This window comes from Capsicum annuum, chromosome 11 (genome assembly GCF_002878395.1).
Source record: "Capsicum annuum cultivar UCD-10X-F1 chromosome 11, UCD10Xv1.1, whole genome shotgun sequence".
In the NCBI taxonomy this organism is placed as follows: Eukaryota; Viridiplantae; Streptophyta; class Magnoliopsida; order Solanales; family Solanaceae; genus Capsicum; species Capsicum annuum.
Genome location: NC_061121.1, coordinates 106,202,949 through 106,228,207, shown reverse-complemented (window position 1 = coordinate 106,228,207; position 25,259 = coordinate 106,202,949). Strand labels below are relative to the sequence as shown.

General features: G+C 34.1%; 2 pseudogenes; both read left to right on the top strand.

Moving 5' to 3' along the window:
• The first annotated feature begins 3,208 nt into the window (after nucleotides 1-3,208).
• On the top strand, nucleotides 3,209-4,987 carry LOC107846467 (annotated as a pseudogene).
• Nucleotides 4,988-17,122: 12,135 nt separating this feature from the next.
• Nucleotides 17,123-25,259, top strand: part of LOC107846466 — a 65,734-nt pseudogene continuing 57,597 nt past the window's right edge.

Genomic DNA, 25,259 nt, shown 5'->3' with positions numbered 1-25,259 from the left:
AATGCAGTTGTCAAACAACTATGTATAGTTATTTAGTAAATTTGACCCACTAATATTGCAGAACCACTTGTCCCTTTTAATTAATTGGAGAACTGGTAGACATTTTCAACTCATTTTTTCGTTAAATAGGTTTAAAATTATTTTTTTATTCCTTAAACTCAAAATTCATTTTTATTCTTCATCCCTCCATCTGAAACTGTGTCATAATTTTTAAAAATTATTTGTCAGTGTAGGAGCCGAATTCAAAATAAATTATTTTTAAATTCTTATTTTATAATTAGTAACAACTATTCTCGAAGATTAAATAAAACCCAATAAAGTAATTATAAAGAAAGAGGGATTATATCTTTTAACAAAAATGAAGGTAAAATAGATATAACTCCCTTCTAATCAATGTTTTCTTTAGTAGCATATTAATACTATATAGAAATGAGACTTTTAGGATGATCAAGGGTAGAAGCTGTAATTTTACATGTTTTTTTAGGAAAAAAATGTCATTACAGTTGGAATATATTTACAATCCTTATCCTAATATATCATTTCCAGATGAGCCATTGCACGATAATCTTTACCTCTCTTCTCATGGTTTTCCTTCCATTTCAATAGAACACTCCAAATTTCTACGCTCTACTGCCTCCTCCAAGGAATTCATCTTCAGATAAATCTTTGATGTTCCACACCAATTTTCCATTTTTTTCTTCATGCATTGATTTGAGTACAGATTTCTTTTCAAATCTTGAATATTTTGATAAATTCTACAAGTGGCTCTTAAAATCTTGAATTTTTTTTAAATTGTGTTGTGTAACTATGCATATATGAAAATTATTAGTAAATCAAGAAATTTTTGTACTATATTTCCTTCTGCTTGCTGGAGAGGTGATCTTATAGTCATTCTGTATATCGGAGTTCTGACTGTATGGTGTGTTGATTGTCTCGATCTTTCCTATTAGTATGTTGGTTTCCATGGTGTATTGATTGTCTCGATCTTTGATTGGTCCCCTTCCTTCTTTGTAGATTTGAGAAATTGGCAATGGATCTTCAGAAAGCTTCTCCTCTTGAGATTATGTACAAAGCATTTGAGAAATTCTGGGATTACATTGCTATTGCTTTAAGGTATAATTTTTTTCTCCTCATAATTAGTATTTAGGTTGTATTATGTGGATGATATTTTCTATGATGTGCACAATAAATATTGGAAAACATCCTCAACTTGTTCTTGACTTGACCATACATTGCTCCTTGATCCAATGCTAAGGGAACTTGTTTGCTTTCCGGCATTTGTTAGTCTTTGGTTTCTCATGCATCCAAGATTGATTTTACCACTTACAAACAACAACATCAACATACCCGATATAATCCCACAAGGTGGGAGTACAAGAGGTGCAAATGACAGTGGTGTGGTATGAAAATGTCAGTTCCCATTGACGCGCAAACAGTTAGCTGTCTAAGGTGCCAATCTATTATACAACTCCAACCTACAAGAAACTATGGCTTTGCTAATTTCCCCCTGCCAATAACAATATGAGTGCAGGATTTACATCTTATCTTGTGAGTCCAGGATGGATGAATCCACATGCTAATAATTTTCAGCCTCAACAATTCAACATGTCACCATAAATGAATAACATGCTACCTCCTGCAGTACATGGACAAAAATTAGCAGTTCTATATGTAATTACTTACCGTGGCCATCCAAAGAGTCTCAAGGGAAGAATTAATGATGTTTAATCCATGGTATATTTTCTGGTCGAAAAGCTGGGTTCCCAAATACATCATTTCTTGTACTTATAGGTATGTATTGTTATCTTTTTAATCATCTCATATAATTAACATTCACTAATGAAAACAACCTTACTGTAACGTGTACTACATAAAGTTTATGGTTAGTTATTATTTCTTCTTTTTGTTTGTAGAATTTATTGTTTGGACTTTTCTCTGAGTTCTTACTTTTTCTCAAAACTTAATTTAATAAAACTATCTTGTGTGAATAGTTTGTTTGAAATCTTGACCATATTGTTGTTTATTTTGTCAAATAGGAAATGTACTGTGATATATTGTTGTAGTATAAGTCCGATATGTCTAGGCTTTTGATGAAGAAATAATCTTCCTCAATAAGATTAAACTACAAATTGGAAATCATTGCAAAGGTCAGTGAGAATACTATACTTATTCTCTTTATACGATCGTAATTTCTGAGTAATAATGTCATTTGTCTTGATATTTTTACTTTTTATAGGGAAATATTATTATATAGAACATATAATATGACATGAATATGAAACTTCATTATCAAGGAAACTTGACCATTATCGTGAAATATTGTCATAGAGAGGTTTGGCTCAACATATGTAATGCAAGTGCTAATTATAAGTAGAAGTATTTATGTTATGGTACAATTTCTTAGGAGTTATAAGTTATTTCCCATTAACTATTTTGGCAAACATTGAGATGTTGAAAACCTCTTTACCTCTAAGTCTTGCTCTTTCATATACAAGTAGCTGAGGGAACAATTAAGAATTGAACTCACGTTTATTTTACGAAATAATCTCATTAATTTCATTGGACTATAAGAGAAGGTAAAATCATTTAAGGAAGAGAACTATTAAAATCAATCACATGTGTGGTGAAATAATACTAGAGTATAGAACTCCAAAAACATGACCAAAAGGTGTCAGAAATGAAAATAATGATATGTATGAACAAGAGTTTCTTGCCTTGTGTATTCAAACCATGGATCAGTATATGATTTTGGAAAATTTTGCTTGTTTGTTGGAAATAATTCACTAATAGTAGCGAAATACTTATGTATTTTTTCCCTCCCTCGAGGATATTGGATTTTATTTTAATGTATATATGGCCAAGCACAACTAAGTGAAAAAGGAAGCAAAGCTCTTGCTTTATAGAGTAGTTAGGATACAAATCTTATGAGGTTCCACAAAAATCTCCCCGTCACTTTCATTCTTTTTCATCTTGAAAGTTCTCTATTACTTCATGGAGAAGTCAATTAAATGGTGTATATGTTTTCATCAACATTGTGTCGATTCTTTGACATTACTACATTAGTTTGTAGTAGTATTTTGCATAATCTATTTTTGGCAGTCTTATAACTAATATGCATGCCAAAAGTCTTTCTTTATTATACTTTATCGTCAGTCAAACACCGCTATATAAAATGAAACAAAAGGATATAGTTTTTTTAACTTGAAATTAAGCCCTTTTTAATCAGCATCCAACTAAATTTAAGAAATGCAACTTTCAGGAGTTACAATGTATGATGGCCTCGAGAGCTGCATACTGAACATTCAGTCCTCTTACAATAAAAGTACCACTAACAGAGGTGTTATAGATTTCTTATATAATAATAACTCAAGCACCGCATCTAGCAAAAATTCTTTTGGATGATTTTCTTATAATGAAAATTTCTCTTCAAGCCCTTAACATTTTTATGTGAAAGAAAAACCTATTTACAGAACACAACTTTCAGATGTCGAAACCATGAAAGAAAAATTTGCAAAGTTGTTGCTCGGGGAGGATGTGACCGGAGAAAGCAAGGAGTTTTCCACTGTATTAGCATTGTCCAATACCATTACAAGTCTTGCAGGTGCTCAGTTGTTACTTCTTTATCAATATGTTACGTTGCACTAACTCAGTGTCTTCTTAATTCTTTTGTTATAATTTCACTTTAATGTGTTCATGATCCAATTTTCATTATGTCTAATGCTACTACTCAATTTAAAGCATTTGTATTCGGAGACCTATAGAAATTGGAGCCACTTCCGGATGAAAAAAAGAGAAAATAGAGAATGAAAATGGATTGGTTTCTCTCACCTACCAATGATATGATTGAGTTGATTCCTTCAAAACAAAATGGTTCTAATGGCCAAAGATTGGAGGTAATAAGTAGATGATTTATTTGTGATGTAATACGACAAAATGACTTAAATGGAGTGACATGTGTAGGGAGAATTCAGATAGCCGATTCCAACTTGTATGGGGATCGAGGCATAGTTTTTGTTGTATGAAATGACATTGTGAGTTTCCACTTCTCATTCGAGTAGACAATGACACCAAAACCTCGTGCAAACATCCATATGAATCTTCCAGCACTTCGGAAATTAGATTCCATGCTTTTTGTAGGTGGTGTCTCTTAAATCCTAATAATTTTGACTACTTAGTTTCTACATCAACTTAGTCCACTTTATCATAAGTTTCTTTCTTAATTCTATAGAAAATGGTGGATTCAATGGTTAATATTGAGTTTTGGTATACGGAAGTGAGTAGTCGAGCAGAAGGAAAGAACACAAAGTGGAGTCTTCCTTCAACCAAGGTACCAGTAGCCGAGCTATCTAAAATCGAAAAAAAGAAATTATTGAATCAACGAAAATTAGTGAAACAAATATTGAAGGTAACAAAAGCTATGAATGAAAATTTCTTATCTGAAATGGTTGTTCCAACAGTTATCAAGGATGCACTTCCAAAGGCAAGAGAATTCTTACTAAAGCTATTTGTTTTTAAGTTCTATGTACTGATACAGTATAACATATTCACAATCATGTTATTTATAAAGTAATTACCCATAAATCTCTTGATAAACATATATCACTAAATATGGTAACTGGCATAATATCACAAATTAAGCTAACTTTACACCATTGATGTATATAACTCATATCCTTTGTGTTATGGAGTATTTAATTTGCTGAAATTGCTTGATTTGATCTGTTCATTCCTACAGTTTGGTAAGACAAGCCTCAGGGACAACCTATATAGAATCCTGACTATAGAATTAACCTCCGTTGAGGAAATGTTTAGGCCACTAAACTTGACATCTGAAAACAACGCGCTTGAATCAGTGCCTGTGATGACCATCAAAATTCTGGAGATACAACGGTTAGTAATTGTAAATATTTATTCTTATACTGACTTTCAGATGTCTGAACAAATTAAAAGGACTCTTGCTAAATATTTGAACGAATTTTGTGGATGATTTTTAGTTGGTTGAATTTGTTTTGGCCTAAGGAACCTAGATCTACAAAAAAAATCAGATTTGGAGTTAATTTGCTTGTTGGTAAACTTGGTCATCACTTGAATATTCATCTTGTTCATCCATGGTCTTCATATCTTAGTGAAGAATAATATTCAAAGGTGTTGTTTGATACAAAAGAGGGAAGAAAGAGAGTGAAAAAATTCTTAGTCGAAAATCATATTCAAAGAATATTCCATTCGTCCAAAAGAAGGAGGGGACAAGGGGACAACAAAGTACACTTGCAAGTACAAGGGGGGGGACCAATTCTTTTCCATTTCAATTGAAGGCTTGAAAGAGATCTAAATTGCATCCGTACACCCTTAAATTCGAAACTCTCCTTGCCAAATGGTAGTTTTTGGCCGAGACAAGGTTTTTGAAAATTAAAAATTCGAAAAGTGACAACCAACCACAAAGTGCCACGTCATCACTTTTGATCAAACAAAATTCATCTCTAAAATTAGATTTTCCTAGTTTCTATTTTTTTATTCTAGTTTCTTTTAAGATAATTCTATCACTAATTAGTAAACTATTAAGTAACTACTAGGTTTGGTAACTAGTCTAAAGTTCGTTTATTTTGTGTCTTCGAGTTTTTTGTGTGCTTTTCTCATTTGGAAGTCATAGTAATTTGTTGGTTCAAGTTCATGCATCACTTTATTTGAGTCATTTCAAACAAAGATCGATTCCAGACCAAAGCTTCTCACCTCTTAAGTAACTTTCCAAGTACTGTCGTTTCCCCAACACTTGTGACGCCAAGTGTGAGGTGAGGTTGAGTGTGAGTGAAGTGAGGCTTTATTTGAACTAACGTGTTTGTTCGTTTTGTAGGTTTTTGCTTTCTATTTTTTTTGGTCTTCTTAAGTACTTTTTCCATGGAATCCAAAGTTACTACTTCCCAACCTTTGGGAAATGATGTTATTGGAGCTTTGATAGCTCTGTTTGAGGCCTTTGCCCAAAAAATGGAGGATAATTATGATGCTTGGAGGAAAGATATGAAGAGTGACTTGGACGCTATAAGGAGTGAGGTGTCGACTCTTAGTGGAAGGCTTTATTATGTTGAAAGTAAGAGGAACTCACGACCTTCTACTCCTAATCCCTACCATGTGTCTTCTAGTGTTCAAGCTAACACCTCATCCATGACTATTACCCCCGAGATCCTACATCAAATGCTTCACCCTCGAAGAGATCCACAAAAACAGCGACTAACCTACTCCTAAACCTCTCCTAACCGGAACCTACAAAGGCCACTACATCACCAAATGGACCAAGTACAACAAGAGGGTCTTGGAATTCAAACTCCACCACCAAATCTGAACATACAAGTGCAAAATCCCTTGGATCAAAGACCAATTACCCCACATAACCAAACACCTCCACAAAATGCTAACTATTAAATACCAAATCCCATAAACCAAAGACCTTATCCTCCACCACATCCAAGACCACAAGTCCAAGCTCCAAATAACCAAACGCCTCATAACCCTCCACAAAGATCCCAAAACTGAAACTACCCATTCCAAATTGAAGATTATGTTAGAGGGGAGCAAGAAGGTTATGATATTCCTAATGATGACTATTGGTTTAAAGAAGAAATGAGGGTAAGACATGATTAAAGAGGGCATTATGGAAGATTTCGAGGGAATGAGGAAAGACAAGGCCATATTGATCATCAAAGAATTTGAGACATTGGCATTAATTCTATCAAGGTTGGTATTCCAATTTTCAAAGGTGAGAGTGACCCGGAAGTGTACTTAGCTTGGGAATCCGCTTTTGAAAAGATTTTTTAGGTAAATGACCTTTTCAAAGAAAAGAAAAGTTGCTATATGTAATACCCCGCATGTTTTTAAGCTAGGAAGTGAATAAGTATTCCTAGGTATGAAATCTCCTATACTGTGATTCATACTTGAGTACATAACTTACAATGAATATCCTAGTGATAGGATAGCTTATGATGCATTAAGCATATTCATATGAGTCACTTAAGGAAATAGAAGCTAAGAGTTTTTGAATCCATCAAGTTTTAGTGTTTGATTTTGCAAGGGTCATATTTGAGCGAGTATAACTCGATGTTAATATGATATTTTGGCTGATTTAGACCCAGAAAATTGTAGAGAATTGAATTAGCTTTCCAACGATACCAATTTCATCTTAATCCAATACCCGAGCAAAACGTTATGCTCATTTTCGTGAGAGACAGTAAGCATAGGAGATTGGTTAGGCGCCGCCTAACCTAAGCATAGGTGATTGGTTAGGCGCCGCCCAACCCAGGCATAGGAGATCACTTGGGCGCCGCCTAACTAAATTCCAGGTGTCAAAAACACTCCTTCTTGAATTATTTTAAAGATAATTAAGTATTTAAATACTCCTTACACATCCCTAAACTTAACCCTACGAAATATATAGCCTCTAAACATATTACAACCCTATTTTCATCTCGAAGCTCATCATCCAAGAGCACTAAAGGAGAAAAACAACTAGGTTTGCATAATTAAGCTTGAAGATCCGATTTCAAGAAAATTCCTCCGTCAATCATCAAGAATCTTCCTTCTAAGGTATGCGTAGTGTTCATCTATGGATTCAATTCGTTCATAGAGTTCAAGAATCAATCTTTAAAATACAAAAGCTTGGTTGATTGCGGTGATATGATCATACCCATGTTGATGCTTGTTTTTTTCCTTTTTTTCATTATAAAGTATGATTTCTATATTGTTGGGTGTTAATGATCATGTTGTTGATATTGGGTGATTCCCAAGATGGAATCTTTATATGTTTTTTTGTAAATTCATGATATCATATGAGTTGGACACATGTAAATTTAGTTGTTCATGATGTATAATTTGATGAATTCACCTATGCTTAAGATATGCATGTAAGGTGTTTGATAAAATGCCTAAAGAACTAGAAATCATGCAATATGACTAAATTGTGACTAAGTGAAGGATTCATGATATGCCCTTACGTTCTAATGACTTCTATGTTGTTAATGTGCCTTGTAAATGTTGTTGGAATACTCATGAACTATTATTATGAGATTATGCTATGTTTACTTGCAAATCCTACTTATGAACAAGATGTATGATAACCATGCAATCCACATGAACTTTCATGCTATTGGTATGTGTTGCCAATATGATTATGCAATGAACATAATATTAAGATTGTGAAAGTACTTCCATGTGATATGAAATCCTTTCCATGCAATACATTATTGATAATCATGCATAGTATGAGATCCCTACTTATGATATTATATATTATGGACTTTACTGTTATGATCAAGTCAGTCATGTGTGTCAGTTTTCTTCCATCGAGTCCTGGGGGTACTTGTACCCGAAAACTATAGCTGTGTGCCTAGATCTATGTCATGTTTCACGATATCCAAACTCAAGCTATAATTCCATAGACTTCAGTCAGTCATGTGACTCAGGAAAACCTTATGATCTTAGTCATTTGTTAGATATCAGTAACATTCCGCCAGTTAATGGAATCCAGTAAGATTAAGTCATGCACAGTTAGTTATTCATGTCCAGTCCCTCTAGATGGGAGTAGAGGTTAGCACCGAGTAAACCCAAGGATGGGAACTCACCCGCCAGTTTAGGGTGTGATTCTTAGTAGCAATCCTTGTGTTCCAGAACTACGTAGCCAGTGTAGGTTGAGACATATTAACCCATCAGATTAGGGTTGATGAGGTGGCTTAACCCGTCAGTTTAGGGTTCCCACCGTTCTTATTGAGTACCCGCCAGATAAGGGTCAATCACAGATTGTCCTTAACCATGGCATGGTATTGACACCCCTCCAGTCGGGGCAGAGATTGGACCCCAGCTTAGGCATAACGGCATACATGGGGCATGTCGGTTAAACACTACTTCCCACAGTTTCAGTATCAGACTCAGTAAAAGAACTCAGATAGTTCTTCAGATTTCAGTATATATAGGACTGTCAGATACAGTTATCCATGTTATCAGTTTTAGTATTAGCTTACAAGTCATGCTATCACATATTCATGGTCCCAATTTCTATATATCTGTGTTTGCACTCCCATATTCATATTAGCCAGTCAGTGTTGTTCATACATGAAACCCTTTATGTTCAGCCTACCTTTCTCATATACTCAGTACTCCAGTTGTACTGATGCATTTGCGCTATGGTGCTTTCTTTTCATGTTACACCATGAGTTCCGAGACATGAGCTCTAGCCCAGCAGTAGCGGTAGCATTCCAGTCGCAGAGATACAGTGAGTCCTCATTGATTCGAGGATAATATGATTTGATACATTTATTTATTTCTTCAGTTCAGTTTTATGGAGTTAGTTGGAGACATGCTCCTTCAACTTCTTATTCAGACAGTTTAGAGGCTTTTAGATCTACTTTCAAATTCATGTTCAGATTGAGTTGTTTTGGGTATTTTCACCCATATGATTGTATTTAGTTGAACCTTATGGCCTTACAATTCTATGTATTCCGCATTATTATATCATGATTTGCAGTATATAGGTACAGATATTAGTCATGGGTTAGCTTGTGATCCCTCGGGGTTATGAACACCATGTAGCATTCCAGTTCAGCAAATCGGGGTGTTACACTATACTATTGCTCACTTTGAAGGATATGCAAACACTTGGTGGGATTACACCAAAAGGTTTGACGATGTGTTGATTGGTGGCCAACCACCTTCTTGGGAGATGTTGAAGAGACTTATGAGAGGAAGATATGTACCAGAGCATTATAGACATAAGCTCCTTGCCAAGCTTTACAATCTCAAGCAAGGAATCAAGAGTGTCATGGCCTATTATGATGAATTACAACAACTTGTTTTGAAGCTTAACCATAGAGGTGAACAAGTGTAATATGATGTCATTCGCTTCAAGGTTGGGTTGAATAAAGATATATCTTCCCATTTGACTCTTCACAAATTTGAAACCGTGATTGAAATCTTCCAAGCGGCTATGGAAATTGAGAGAGAGAATAAGGAAAGGTACAAGCCAAAGGTCCCCTACACCTCCTCGGATTGGTCCAAAGAAAAGGGCATAGTTTTAGCATCAATAGCTCCTCCTCCAGTCATGACCAGGACTTCCCAACACCATTCTCTAAATCTTGAAGGTAAACCAACTTCTAATTCTCATTCTAAGGGCTTACAACGTTTCAAGTGTCAAGGGTGGGGTCATAGGGCAAGTGAGTGTCCTAACCGGCGTAAGGTGATCCTAAAAAAGAGGAGGTTGTAATATTTTGGTGAAGAAGTTGAGTTAGAAACTGAGGGTAATAATGACAACTCTCAAGATGAAGAGTGTATAGAACCTAAAACTCAAGGAGAAGGAAGTGAGGAAGATGTGTTGCCTTGTGAAGGAGAATGTGATGTGCCTAGTCATGTTGTTAGGAGAACTTTATTTAGTAAGATCTTGGATGATCAAAGAGAGAACCTCTTTCATACCAAGTGCCTCATTAAAGAAAGTTTGAGTTCAATGATCATAGATAATGGGAGTTATGGGAATATTGCTAGTGTCACTTTGGTTGACCACTTGAAATTATCCACTATCCCTCACCCGAATCCATATAAGCTTCAATGGTTACACAAATGCGGTGAATTAAAGGTCAAAAGATAATGTGTGATTAGGTTTAAGGTAGGTAAATATCATGATGAAGTATTGTATGATGTAATCCCCATGAAAATATGTCACATATTGTTGGGAAGGCCTTGGCAAATTGATAGGAACACTATACATAATGGAAGGTCTAATAGGTACACCTTTGTGCATAATGGCCGAAAGTTCACTCTTCTACCTCTTCCACCATCTAGTGTGAATGAAATCCAAGAGAAAACCAAGAAGTTGGATGAGAAAATAAAGAAGAAAAAGGAAGGGTAGGCCTCGGATTATGCACTTGGGAAGGGAAAAACAAATTTGATTGTGGGACTTGCCCACAAATGTGCCTTGTTACTTCCTAACCCAAAAGCTAGCATTTTTCCTAGCTTTGCTTCTTATTATTTGCAGGTACAAGATGAAATGATAAACAAGAAGGATCCAAAAGAAGTTCCACATGAAAACATAAGGGATGAATTAGAGACTATCTTGACCAAGAGCTCCAAAAAAGTGGACTGCCCAATCCTTACCCGAGGTGACTTTGCGACTCTCAACACTTTATTGAACATAAAATTTTGTGATTTAGTGTCTAGTAAAGTGGTTTTGGGTTTATAAGTGCGTAACTCTTTCCTTAGTAACTCTTTTGTTACGAATAATGATCCACTTGCTCTTAAAACTAGCTCACTACTTAAACATGAAAATGGTATGTTTGAGAAATTCCAAGTTAGTGATGATGCTTCTAATGATGATCTTGATATTGAACATGGTCCATTGAACTTATGTGATGAATTCCATGATATGATTCATGTTCATAGTGGCCTTGTGTATGCCAAAGTTGTGTGTAATACCTTGAATGAATATGAGTAAAGTAGTCTAATGAAATGAGTGGGTTATCTCAACTTAGACCTTTGTCTTCATCTTCCATTTGATCCCGGAGTTCCTTTGGGGTGTGGGTGGAGTAATTTATGGTCATGTACATTTCCTTTTGATGTTGATGCCATTCACTTATTTTATATCTTTTGTTCTAAGTTTTTTATGCCAAATACCAAGGATGTATGGATGTATGTCAAAAGTGAACAACCTTGGCTTGTCTATATAACTTGTGGTACTAATGCTAACCCTCTTCCCTTGAGGAATGTTTTCTTGTTTTCACTCTCCTTTATTTTTCAAGGTAAGAATTTGAGGATAAATTCCTTTCAAGATAGAGAGGATGATACAAGCCTAAAGTGCTTACGGATTGCAAGGACTTCTCAAAGGACCAAACTTCGGAATTGGCTAGTGGTTGGATCATTTTGAAGCCTTGTTCAAGAGAAGAAAAGGAGGAGAACTTATTCACTCAAGAGGAACCTCAAGTAAAGGTTAATGAAGACATTTTACACTCCAAAATGACACTCAAAAGATGCCTCCTTTAAGCTCTCTTTAAGGGTATTTTTGTCATTTGGCATGTAATAGTATAAATATACCATTTCTTCACTATTTTTATTAGACTTTTGATGACATTGAATATTACTCATAGTTTGTAGCTTAGTCTTCTAGTTTAGAACCCTAGAATCCGAAACTAGGTCCTTAAATATTTGAAATAATTTTTTCACTTGTCTTGGATAATTTGGCAAGAAAGGTGTGCTTGAGGAAGTGTGAGTCTTTTGGGTCACCTAAGAGATTGGTTTGAACTTTCATTTGTATGGTGTGATTGGAGATTAGATACATCTCCTTTTGTTAATTATCTAGTAGAAGAAAGGGTCACTCTACTATCTTTACATTCATGCAATTCTTCTCCTTCATCTCCTTTCTAAGTGTTGTTTTCTCTTTGTGTGCTTGCTGATTTTTGCATCTTAGTGTTCAATTTCGTGTTTAATAGTCCTTTAGGCTATCACTTGTCCTTTTAATGAGCTTTTGATTTCAAATTGACGTTTGTGGACACTGACAACACTGATATTAGGTCTTTTCACAGGTGGTTGTTTTTGGCTTTGACATTTAGTTTTCATCATAGACGGTTTCACTTTGTTAACATCTATGTGTGTCAATGGTATCAATATTTCACAACAATCCAGCTATTTTGTCAATAGGTATGTAAATTTTTATCCAACATTTTTAAAACAAAAAGATACATACAGTGTTACGAATGATACTTACAATATTCTTTTAATTTTACAAATGAATTTCATTCCGATACCATAATAGCTTATGTTACTGAAAATTTTATTCTAATTTGTTTTATCATCACATTTTGAACTTCTTAACTAATTTAATCTTTAAATCTAATTTAAAAGGTGTTTCATCGAGAATGCTCGAGAGTTGATCACAATAACAATTGCATCCCCTAGTGTAGAATTTATAAATATTATCCCTAGCAATGTAATAGACAGCAATCACTATAAGATGTAAATGTGAGCATCCAGTAGTATGTTATTCCCTTGATTGTATAAAACATACATTGGAAATCATTTCCATCAACTGATCCAGTAAAACGGAATAGTCCCTTGCTGTTATATCTTCATTTTATTCTACTATACACGTTAGGCCCGTGCAACGCATGGGTGATGATAGGCGAAATTACGCGCCTATATCAATATATTTTGCCCATATTTTAGCCTAGTTTCGAGAACTAATTATCTATTTCGTACACTTTTAGTCCTTTTTCCTGTAAATGAGCTAACAAATGTGATTAGGAAAGTTTCAGGTATAAATGATGCAAAATACAGCAATTTATGGCTTACTTGACGCAAAAGAAAGCTCACAAACGAGATGGAAAGGAGCTGGACGCATAAAGGACTAAATCTGCTGCATGGAAAATCTGTCCCGGGCTAAAACAGCATTTCTGAAGACTTTGGGACTTACAGACACAAAGCTGGATTTTTGCCATAATACATTAACCTAGTGCAATTAGGTTATGTGTTTCATCATTCTATTTGGATTATAATTTTGTAACCTTACCCTAGTACAATTGGGTCAAGGATTTCATTAGTATATTAGGATTTGGTTATTTATTTTATTAGTTTAGTAGGAGTAGGATAGGAGTATTATAAATACCCTATCATGTTAGAGATTTTCAAGGGGGGAGACATTCTGACAATTCATTCATCTCCTTACAATTAAGACATCTTCCTACAACCCATTCTCAATTCTTCATTCTTCTACTCTTAAATTCCACAACAAGAGAATCGTTACTTGCTACGGAATCACTAAAACCACACGCCAAACACCTACTATTCACGCCATCCACCATGCAAAACGTGATATCCTTCGCATTCATGGGTAACTAAATCTCTTAGTTGGGGTTATGGAAGCCGAATGAGTTACTATCTATAGCTATGAGTTTGTGAGTTCAAGACAAGTATATTGCTTATATCATTATTCTCTTCATCTTAAATCTACATTCTTTGCGGTTCAAACACAAGAACACGCCATTCTAACATCTAACCTGTTCGAGAGAAAGGTTATTTGTCTAGAAAAGAAGACGCATAGACCAACGCCAGTCTAACATCTGACTTGTTCGAGAGAAAAGTTATTTGTCTGGAAAAGAGATAATGTCAAGGTAGTAGGACACCCTTTCCTATTAAAAAGCTAGTGCCGTACCTGGACTAACTTCTTGGAGAATTCGTACCGTTAGTCACGCTTTAAGCTCGAGAGAGTTAAAGTGAAATAGTCCTTGTTTAGGTCGAGAGACGCTTGGATTTACCATCGACTACAATTCTCTATAAGCAATTACATGTCAAGACTCTACACACTCATAGCCAATAGAGACGTATACCTCAGAAGGTGGACATAACCCCAACGCCTCAATTCTCATTGTTTACAACACACGTGACAATCTCTCTTTATTTTGCTATTTTCAGTTCTTACATTCTTGTTTTGGTTACATACTACAATCCCCCCTTTCCTACGAGACTTGCACTAAAAGTCTAGTAATTTCTCTTGCTTGTTGGCCAAGCTATTCTCTGTGGGATCGATACCCAACCCAGGTTGGGTTCTATATTTGCTAACGACCGCTTTACACTCCCACGAGAGCTGTAGATTGAGCGTTATCAATGGGTATACCTATCTAGTAAAAGAAAGGAAAAATTATAGAAACTAGCATCCTTTAGACTATAATTACAATAAATAGCAACACTTTTTCAAAATTACAATTTATAGGAAAAGTAGCAATATTTTACCCACTTCATAGTAATAGAAGAATATGTATTTTTCAGTTGTGCATATGTATTTATGAGTAATACATATATATTTGTATATGTATTTATATAGCAACATTTTACTTAAATACAAATACAATTTGCTATTTTTCGTAATTATGAAACTGTTGCTATAAAAGTTATAATTAAGATTACAGAGTTGATATTTCTGAAATTTCATTTCATTTCATTTGTGCATTTGCCACGACATCCACATGTGAATTACATCCATTTAAATTTCATTTCGTGCTTATTCAGAACATAATTGTTAAGGTTAGAGTGTATAATAGGTGATGGAAAAAAGAGTGTATAATAGGACAAAACGGTCCTTATTTGTCAAACTGAAAGTATGAGAAAAAGTTTAGGGGATTCCTATGTATTTGGTCGCTTCTTTATTGTGACTAAAATGTTAATTACTTATTGCTACACTAACTTTTAATGTGTAACAAAAATGTATGATTAGCTAGAAAAATTCATTGCAGCAATAATTTTAAAGCTATTTAGGTCATTATTGCCAAACTTCGTCAATATCCAAGAAATTTTGATTTTGTGCCTATTGTTATATACTAGCCATGATATTTACACTGAGATTTAGTTGTTATATATGCATAAAATTGAAGAGAATTTAAATTATAGTGCGAGAATTGAAATTAGCTAATGCTTGATCTACGGTGGAGGGGTTGGTCAAGTTGACATCGTCAAAAGCTAGACACATGACCAATTTGTAGTTGCTTGTGGATTGTAAAAGGTGTAATCTATGTGTGTGTGAATGGTTATATTTGCTTAGCCCGCAAGAGTTGAGTTTTTATTTTTAGCTTTGTGCTTTTGTATCTTGTGTTGATGGGAACTTGCAATAACAATTGAATATGTTTGCTTGTGGATTTGTATAGTTACATAAGGCACTCTGTTGAATGTGGATGCAGTGATGTCTTCTTTATTTTTCTTAACTGAGCATCCTGTTTGTGTTATGGATGTGTGGAATATTGTTATTATTTATTTATATTTTAAGAAGTTTTATTTATTATATATTTATATTTACGTAGCTTTACCAACATGGGTTATGGTGCAGTGGATGGGGTTGTTTCACCCTTAACCAGAGATCGAGGGTTCGACCCTGGGTATAGAGAAAACTCTGTTGGGAGTGCTGCCACCTTAATAGGCCCTGCAACGCGCGATCCGGAATAGTTGGGGTTCCAATGCGGGAACAGGACATCGGATGGGAAACCAAAAAAAAAAAGTAGCTTTATTTATTATTTTAGAATAGGGTTCTATGTTTCCTAGTTTCATAAGGATTAGGCATTTCTATTGATTATTCTAGAATAGGGTTTTATGTTTCCTAGTTTCATAAGGATTAAGCTTTCTATAGATGTAATAAGACTCCTCTTTAAAGTGAGATGTGAGGAATAATACATATGAATAGTTTCAGTAAAAAACAAGAGGTTGGAGTTCTCTCTTCTATTGAACTCTAAGGTTTCAGCCTCTCTTTAACGAGCTGAAGAGATCAAATTTCTCTCTTCTATTGAACTCTAAGGTTTCAACGTCCCTTTTACGAGCTGGATTTATCTACAAATTAGGCCGATCTCAGAATTCAAATGAAGGCAAGGGAAAGTCGACATCAATTGAGTTGGACTTTTCAGTTCATCGTCTTGTGACTCGATCCTTCCCAAGAGATCCCTTATAATTTGGCATCAGAGCCTAACACAATGGATGTTGAGATTAATTCCTGATTACAAGAAGAACACGTAGCTATAAAAACCCTGATGGATTCTAAACTTTCAGCGATGGAACAATGCCTCGATGAAAAAATTATCCAAGTCATCCAAAAATGATTTTCTGGCATGGAATTAGCTCCACAAAATCAGCAATGCAGGGAACTAAGTCGAGTAGTGCCCTAATAACTGGAAATTCAACAATTGCTGCTACACTACCTATTCAACTATCTGACCAGAATCATCCATTAAAATGTAATTCATATTCGACAGTACCAAGGTATGCAAAGATGGATTTTTCTACTTATGACAGCACTAACGACCCATTAATTTGGGCACATCATTGTGAATAATTTTTTGAAAATCAACATATAATGAAAGCGAAAAAGGTTGGTGTCCTTGGATTTCACATGTTGAGAGAAACACAGTTATGTTACTATCAACTTAAATGAGCAAAGGACCTAATGAGTTGGGAAGAATTTTAGAAACATTGTTTCCAACAATTTGGACCTCCTAAAAGTAGAATCCCAGTGAAAGAATTAGTCATGCTTCGGCAAACTAGTACAGTTGAAATTTAACATCAGTTTCAAGAGAAGTTGGCTAGGGCTGATGAGCTTATTCCAGAACACTTGCATGCGGGTATATTTATGGCGGGGTTGGATGATTCAATCAGACTGGATGTGCAGTTACTCAAACCACCTAACTTATCAGTGGCCATAAGTGTATCCAGGGTTTTAGAACAAAATCACCAACTGCGGAAGTTAAGTAATTTTGGTGAAAAGTCATGTCAGCAGTCTCGGACAAGTTTGGGCAGCAAAACAAACTCGACAAAATCTAGTACTAGTTTAGTTGCCTCATTTACCTCAGCTAATACCCAAACCAGCAATCAAACCCTTTTTGTTAAGCAATTAACTCGTGCAAAAATGCCAGGGAGAAGAGTTAAGGTGTTATGCTATAATTGTGAAGAATTCAGCAACTCACCAATGCAAAGGACTTTTCTGGCTGGAATTGGATGATTCAGTTGACACTATTCTAGAAGTTCTAGATGACTGCACTGAAATTTTAGCTTGAGGACAAGCTCTTTCAACGTGAGGGGAGTAATATTATGGATGTGGGGAATATGGTTATTATTTATTTATATTTTAAGTAGTTGTGAAGAATTCAGCAACTCACCAATGCAAACGACTTTTCTGGTTGGAATTGGATGATTCAGTTGACACTATTTCAGAAGTTCTAGATGACTACACTGAAATTCGAGCTTGAGGGCAAGATCTTTCAACGTGAGGGGAGTTATGTTTTGGATGTGTGGAATATGGTTATTATTTGTTTATATTTTAAGTAATTTTATTTATTATATATTTATATTTTAAGTAGCTTTATTTATTATTTTAGAATAGAGTTTTATGTTTCCTAGTTTAATAAGGATTAAGCTTTCTATTCATTTTTCTAGAATAGGGTTTTACGTTTCCTAGTTTCATAAGGATTAAGCTTTCTATTGATGTAATAAGACTCCTATTTAAAGGGAGATGTAAGGAATAATACATATGGATAGTTTCAGTTAAAAACAAGAGGTTCGAGTTCTATCTTCTATTGAACTCTAATGTTTCAGCCTCCCTTTAATCAGCTGAAGAGATTGAAGTTCTCTCTTCTATTGTACTCTAAGGTTTCAGCCTCCCTTTGATGAGCTGAATTTATTTACAAAATAGGTCAATCTCAAAATTCAAACAAAGGCAAGGGAAAGTCGACATTAATTGAGTCAGACTTTTCTATTCATCGTCCTATGACTCGATCCTTCCCAAGAAATCCCTACCAATTTGACTTTGCTAGTTTATAGTATAAAAATATAGTATGAGGAAATCTTTATGCATTCTTTATTGGTTATGAATCTTTTTCCCTTTTGAGTTTTTGTGTTGTGAAAGAAAAAAAGAGAGGCGCATTAGCTTGCTCACTCTTTTTTTGCCGGATGGTGCAACTTTTCTTTTGATATTTCAGGTTCTTCATGCCCTTGTTATGTTCACTCCCTACTGAAAAAGTGGTTGCTTATACGCTTATTTGGGTTGTAGTAAAGCTTCTTTGACTATTTTGGTTGTACTTATCAATTCAGATTCTGTATTTAACATGAAGAACTTTGGACAAAGGTTTGTTAACTTCTTGTGATCATACCAAGTTTTAGATGTTTTTTTGTTCCATAATGGTTTGTCCAACGCTTGTAACATGTTCTGCAGTTCCAATTCATTAAAGTCAGTTGAAACTATGAGGCTTATTTTCTCCATAGGTTGTGGAGTCATGCTTGGCTTATTCATAGGAATTTCATTTCCTACTAGCTCATTAACTAAGGTATGGACAATGTCATTATTATTCATATGCAATCACATTATAGTGGTCTTATTTGTGGCAGTTTGTGTTTTCATATATATAATGAAACAACTTCTTTTGCTTCTAAGTTTGCAGCTAAATATTACAGCTAGTATTGTAAGCAACTACCCAGTTGCTAGAGACAGAAATAATGTTGTTTCATCACAAAATGATACAGATTCGTCAATCAAAAATAAGAATGCTACAGACCAATGGAAGGTATATGCATCCTTCCTTGCCAGCACAAAATTGATTTAAACGTCAAGAAAGTCTTGGGCTTTGGCAAATAGTATAGTATTATTTTGCTGCAATCGCTTAAATATTTATTCTTGCACGCCTTCTTTCTGCATTTCTTCCAGAAGTCATAATTTTATAGAAATTTTAACTGGCCATGTTATTGAGTGTGAAGTATAGGAAGGAGAAAAGGATCTAAGTAAATAAAAATTTACAACTCATACTCACTACTGAAACTTCGAATCGTGAAATGTGAACGACACTTGCGTAGACACTTATCCTTTTGCGATGATATGCATGATGAATCTTTCTAACATTTTTTGCTATTTTTCTTTATAAAGAGTTCGTATGCACATTGAGTGAGAGTAGAGGTGGAAAAATCAAACTCAACCCGCCCAACCCAATGCAACCCATTCAAGTTTGGATTTGTTATTGACTCATCCATTTGTTAGATCAACCCATTTCAACCCAACCTGTTTTAATCCGTTAACAATTGGGTTGATATGTAAACCAGATTAATTTTTGAGAAATCTTGTTAAAATATTTTAAAAAGACTATTTTTATTTGATATTTATCTATAGTTATAATAAAGACAAAAATAATTTTATTCGATACTAAAAATTTATTTAAAAAATAAATAAAATAATTAAAACTTAATAAGAATTGAATAGTTTGATTGTAACTTGTTCTGACTCAAATAAATTTGGGTCGGGTTGGGTCTTGACCCATTTTGACCTGCTAAAATTTAACCCAATCCGCCTAGTTGCCACCCTAAGTGAGAGATGCTTTTGCATAGATCCTGCTCAAGCTGAACATATGGTCATCAAAAGTATATTTTTTGATAACCGAGAAGTTCCTAAGGGCCAGTGGCACTCATTTCGAATTCATGATTTGCGCCTAATCCACACATCATGCGCTACGTTGTTAGAGATAGACCAAAGTCGTGGGGTATTCATAAACATTCCAATTCAAGTCTATCCTTTGTAGCAACTGATAACATTCTTCCAACCTTCTTGCAGTCACAATAGATGCTTTTACCTACTACCTATTAAAACCCAAGAGGGGCAGAATGATTACCTCCAGGGCTCGTTGCTTTTGAGTCTAACTACTATCTCCGGATATTGTGGGGAAACCCCAGTGAGGTATGTGTTCTGTTTTGATTTGCAAACCTTAGTAATGAAGACATTTTACTCATAAATCCAGAATAAAACATTGGGAAGAGGAAGCTTCTTATCATATTTTATCTGCAGGATCTTCTCAACAAGCCAATATGTCAGGTAAAATTTACTGTTGGTATTAAGCAGAAGCATAATATTGATGCTTGTGTAACGAAGGTATATCAATCTATTTTGCTTGTATAGGTTTCTCCTCTCTCTATATATTCCCAATTCCTCTTCATCGTGATCATTTCACCTGTGCAGTTCTCAGATGACTTCACAATTCTTTTTTTTTTTCACTATGATAGAAAGACAACTGAATGGGATGAATTTGAGTGGTCACAACGAGCCATCCACATAAGTGCTAGAAAACAAACAAAATGGTAAGTAATATGAGAATGTTGCTTTGGACTGGAACTGTAATCAACTTTAAATACTCCTTTAAACCATGTTAGTGACAAGAACTTTACCTCTTTATAAGGTGGTATACGAAAAGGTTTCTGCATCTAAACATTGTTGCCCTATATGACTATATTTTTATCTGGGATGAAGACCTAGGAGTTAAGCATTTTGATGGTAGGGAGTAAGTATCGAGTTCCTATGATTAACACTTATTTAACCCAATATCTTTGTTTTTCTAAATCGGTCCATCCAACATCAGGTACATTAAACTAGTAAGGAAGCACGATTTGGAAATTTCACAGCCAGGTTTGGATCCCAGGAAAGGAATAACATGGCCAATGACAATTAAAGAGGAAATATAAAGTTCACACATAAGTGCCAGGAATCCCATGATATTATTTATCCACGAGTCCTATTTCATTCTCATATTTTTGACTATTATTTACTTCTTGATGATTTCTCTCTGTTTATTCTTCTTTATTCTTATTTTATCTGGTCAGGTTATTAGAAAATAAATCATGCAGAGATGCTCACAACCCCATTTGCCTTTATTTGTAGCGTATGAACAATTTTCCTGTTAGCTGTTTTGTTTCATTTGTTAAGTTATCCTTACCATGTGCTCCTCTATTTTCAGATTTGTAGAGATCATGGCTCCCGTCTTTTCCCGAGATGTATGGCGTTGTGTGTGGCATATGATTCTGGTATCGTACCTTCCACATAAAACAAAGAAAAGGTGATAGACATTAGTCCATTGTTAAGATCGATTGTACTGTTTTGTCACATGTAGAATGACTTGATCCATGGTTGGAGACTTGACTTTGCACTTCATAAATTCCTTGAGGTAAGCTCAGCACTTCCATTGAATTTGATATCTTGTCTACTCTCATTCACATATATTTGTCTTAGTACCAATTTATTCAAAGTCACTGAAGTGTACATTCTCCTTCAAAGCCTAGTCATGAGAAAATTGGAGTTGTAGATGCTCAATGGATTATTCACCAAAGTGTCGGTAACAAATAAAGAGAATGTATCATTTAAAAGCATGAAAAACTTTAGAGAATCTAATTCATGTATTGTTAATGGTATTACTTAATGCTTTGTTTGGTAGGAAATTTAGCCAATGTATAACTAATACATTTATCAGCTATACACTCATATTCTGTGTGTTAGGTTATATATCTAATATATAGCAAACCAACAACAACAACAAACCCAGTGTATTTCCAAAAAGTGAGGTCTGGGGAGGGTAAAATATACACAGTTCATACCGCTACCTCCGAAGAAGTAGAGACGCTGTTTTCGATAGACCCCCGGCTCAGAATAGAGAATAGTACACAAGGTAACTGAAGGTCAGACACATGAAAAGAAAATGTATATCAGAAAAATATGGTCTGTTCTGAAAAAACAAACCAGCATCACAGAATCCATACCTTGTCCATACAACCCAATATATCAGCCTCACTTAAAAGGGGAGGAGATCTTGTAACTCCTGAATTAAGGGTCAAAGTTATTGGTGTAAATTGTTGACCAATATATAGACAACCATAATATTAACTATACATGGATAAGCATGGGGAAAGAAGAATTGCCTTAATACATAAAATCAAATTTTGAAGAACATAATCCCAACATAACTAATTCCAATATTACTTTGTAGGGGGTGCGCGGATTTAATAGGTATAATAGATTTAATAGGTATAATAGATTTAATAGGTTTCTAATGAATCTATTTTTATTTGTGCGTGGATATTTTGTTTCAATATCTTTTAATAATTTACTTTTTTCGTAAGATATATTCATTGATTATTTTATCCTGTAGTAATTGCAGAGTTACAAATTCTTGTATAATAATTTATCCTATCTGTGCTATAATGTATATCTAATTCTAAATTTTCAATGTTATTTATTATCTTGTGTTGTTCTTCTCGTAGTGAGTTTTTTTAAATTATATAAACTATCACATGTACTTTTATCTAAATTTTCAAAGGTTTTTTCTATCCATATTAATTTTTCTTTTAGGTCTTCCATTATTTTCTTAATTCGGTTTCTGTAATTAATTTCATTATTTAGATTTTCTTGATTTTCTCTAGTTTGTCTAATATATTCTAACATTTTCTTTTAATCTGAATAATATCTTTCTGGGTAAATTTCTTCGTATAACTGTTCTAGGCAATTTATAGTTTCAATTTCATAGTTTATTACTTTTTCTAATATTATTTTCTTAATATCTATAATTTCTATGTTTTTAAGTATATATAATATTAAAACTTTAAGATAATCTAAATGATCTATTTTTAAAATTGTTTTGTAGCTGTTTGTTTTAGTCTTAGTAGTTTTTGCATATTTTTATTAAGAAATTTTATATCTTTGTTTTCCATGTATTTATCTATATTTATTTTTATCTGTTTTTCTAGTAACTGAGTGTTTTTTATATCTTTTTCCAAAAAATTTTATGTAACTTGTCATCGTAAATATTTATAAGAGTAGTTAGGTAGATATGGTATATAACTTACTCTAGTCATATAATATTCACCAAAAGCTTTTTCTAATATGATTTTTCTTATATCTGCTACTTTTATATTTCTAAGTGCATACAAAATAAGTATCTTGAATTTATCTACCATCACATCAGATATATTACCATTCATTTTCATAAATTTGCTTTTTTCAAAATATTCCCTTCAACCATGTACATAAAATATAGTCATCTTAGCTTACTATATACTAGATTATTCTTAAATAATATGTTCTTCCGTCACTATTAACATGGTAATCCGGATACTTTTTCCCTTAAACAGCGCCTCTACTCTGGTTACTCCCCGCCACGGCTTCTTGCCTCATTGGTTTCACCTTTAGGATGGCATAGTCCTTAGGGATATTTCTCCGTTTCCTCTTTGTTAATAAACTTCTTAACATATTATTCTTCGAATAATTCTACTATAAAGTAACTAATATGAATTCATTTTATCATATCATGATTGTTGGAAATTATGAAATTAGCTATTCATAATTATAAATAGATATACCTGTTCGGGTAGCTTTGATGTTTCTGAGTTTTGTTGTTCCATAGCTTTTTCCATTGGAGTATGTTTATCTAATTAACTGAATATTTTTTTTTTTGTGGATTGGAGAGAGTAAAGTGCTTCAACGCATGAAGGCTTGCCCTCTGCAATGCCTTCTGCTTCTGATATATATAGAATGAAACTTTACAAGCTTTACGTCTTTACATAAAGAAAAAACAAAAACTAATGTTCAATAAGTCAAAAAGCCTATCTAGGTACCTAAAAAGCCTATAAAATAGTAACTTACAAAAAGTCTACAAGAATAATTACTATCCTTACATAAAGTCTACAAAGAATAGTAACTTACAATAATTACTATCCTTTTTCCGTAAAGAATCTATACAATATATTTTTCTTGTCATCCGCTGATTTTGTCGTATCTGCTATATCTCCATTATTGCTCTGTATCTGCTCCATTATTTATCTTATCTTTATCCTTATCTTTCCAGCTGGCATTTTATCTTCTTCTACTCTAGATGTACCTCTGGAATAATATTATCTTCTCCATTGCACCTCGAACATTGGTGGTCTGGATATTTATGTCCAATTATCTTACAGTATCTTGTTAGCAGTCCGTCTGAAATAAATCCCTTTTTTATTGCTCGCGCGGTAGATTGTTTTTCTGGGTTAAGTAGCGTCAGTATCCATTGTCTTACGTCTTCCATATCTGCTTGTCTTAGTTCTTTCGAATTTGAATATATCATTTGGTGATCTCTTGAATAGTAGCTCCATATTGGATTTCCGTTAGCGTAGTTGTTTGCTAGTTCTTGTATGATCGTAGCTAGTCCAATAAGTCTTTTATTTGCATAAAAATCTGGTATCTCGATTCTAGGTATCTCCGGTTGTTGCGATATATCTTCTGGTATAATCATATCTCTTGTCAGTCCTATCTTTACAACTTGTATCACTGGTTTTATCTCATCATATAATATCTCTGCTGGTGCAGTATAACACTTTATATAAAATAAATTTCCTTTTGTTATTCTTTTATAGGTAGTGAATATCTTGTATAATTCCTCCATAGCTGTTAGCTCTTCTCCGTCGTGGGTATATATGGTATTTAGTAGTCCATAGTCAAAACAAGTTTTAACTAGGCTTGGGTTAGTTTTGGGTAGTGCGATTAGTTTATTGTATCCTTGTAGTTTTTGGGTTATATAATTGGTATTTGGTTCTTTGATGTTTGTAGCTCTGGGGTTATGGTTTAGAAAGGTTTGTACTCTGTATATATTTTCTATGTATTTCTAGGCTGTGTAGTTGTATACTTTTTTGTCTTGGTTTAGGCTATCTCGGTATGTATTAACTTGTGGGGGTATGAATAAATGGTCTTTTTGTGTTTTTGGGGTAAATGGTTTTTCAAATATTTTGTTCATATTTGCATTTTGGTATCTTGGCCTATTAACTCCTTTGCTTGTACCTGCAGAAGTAGATTGATAAATGTTATGGGTTTTATGGAGTGTCCCAACGTCTCCTTCTAGCTCTGGATTTTTAATGTCTTCCGATCGACATAGCTCTGCATACTGCTGGGTTAGCTGATTCGTAGCTATAGACTTCAGTTTATCTTCATTAGTCTTTAG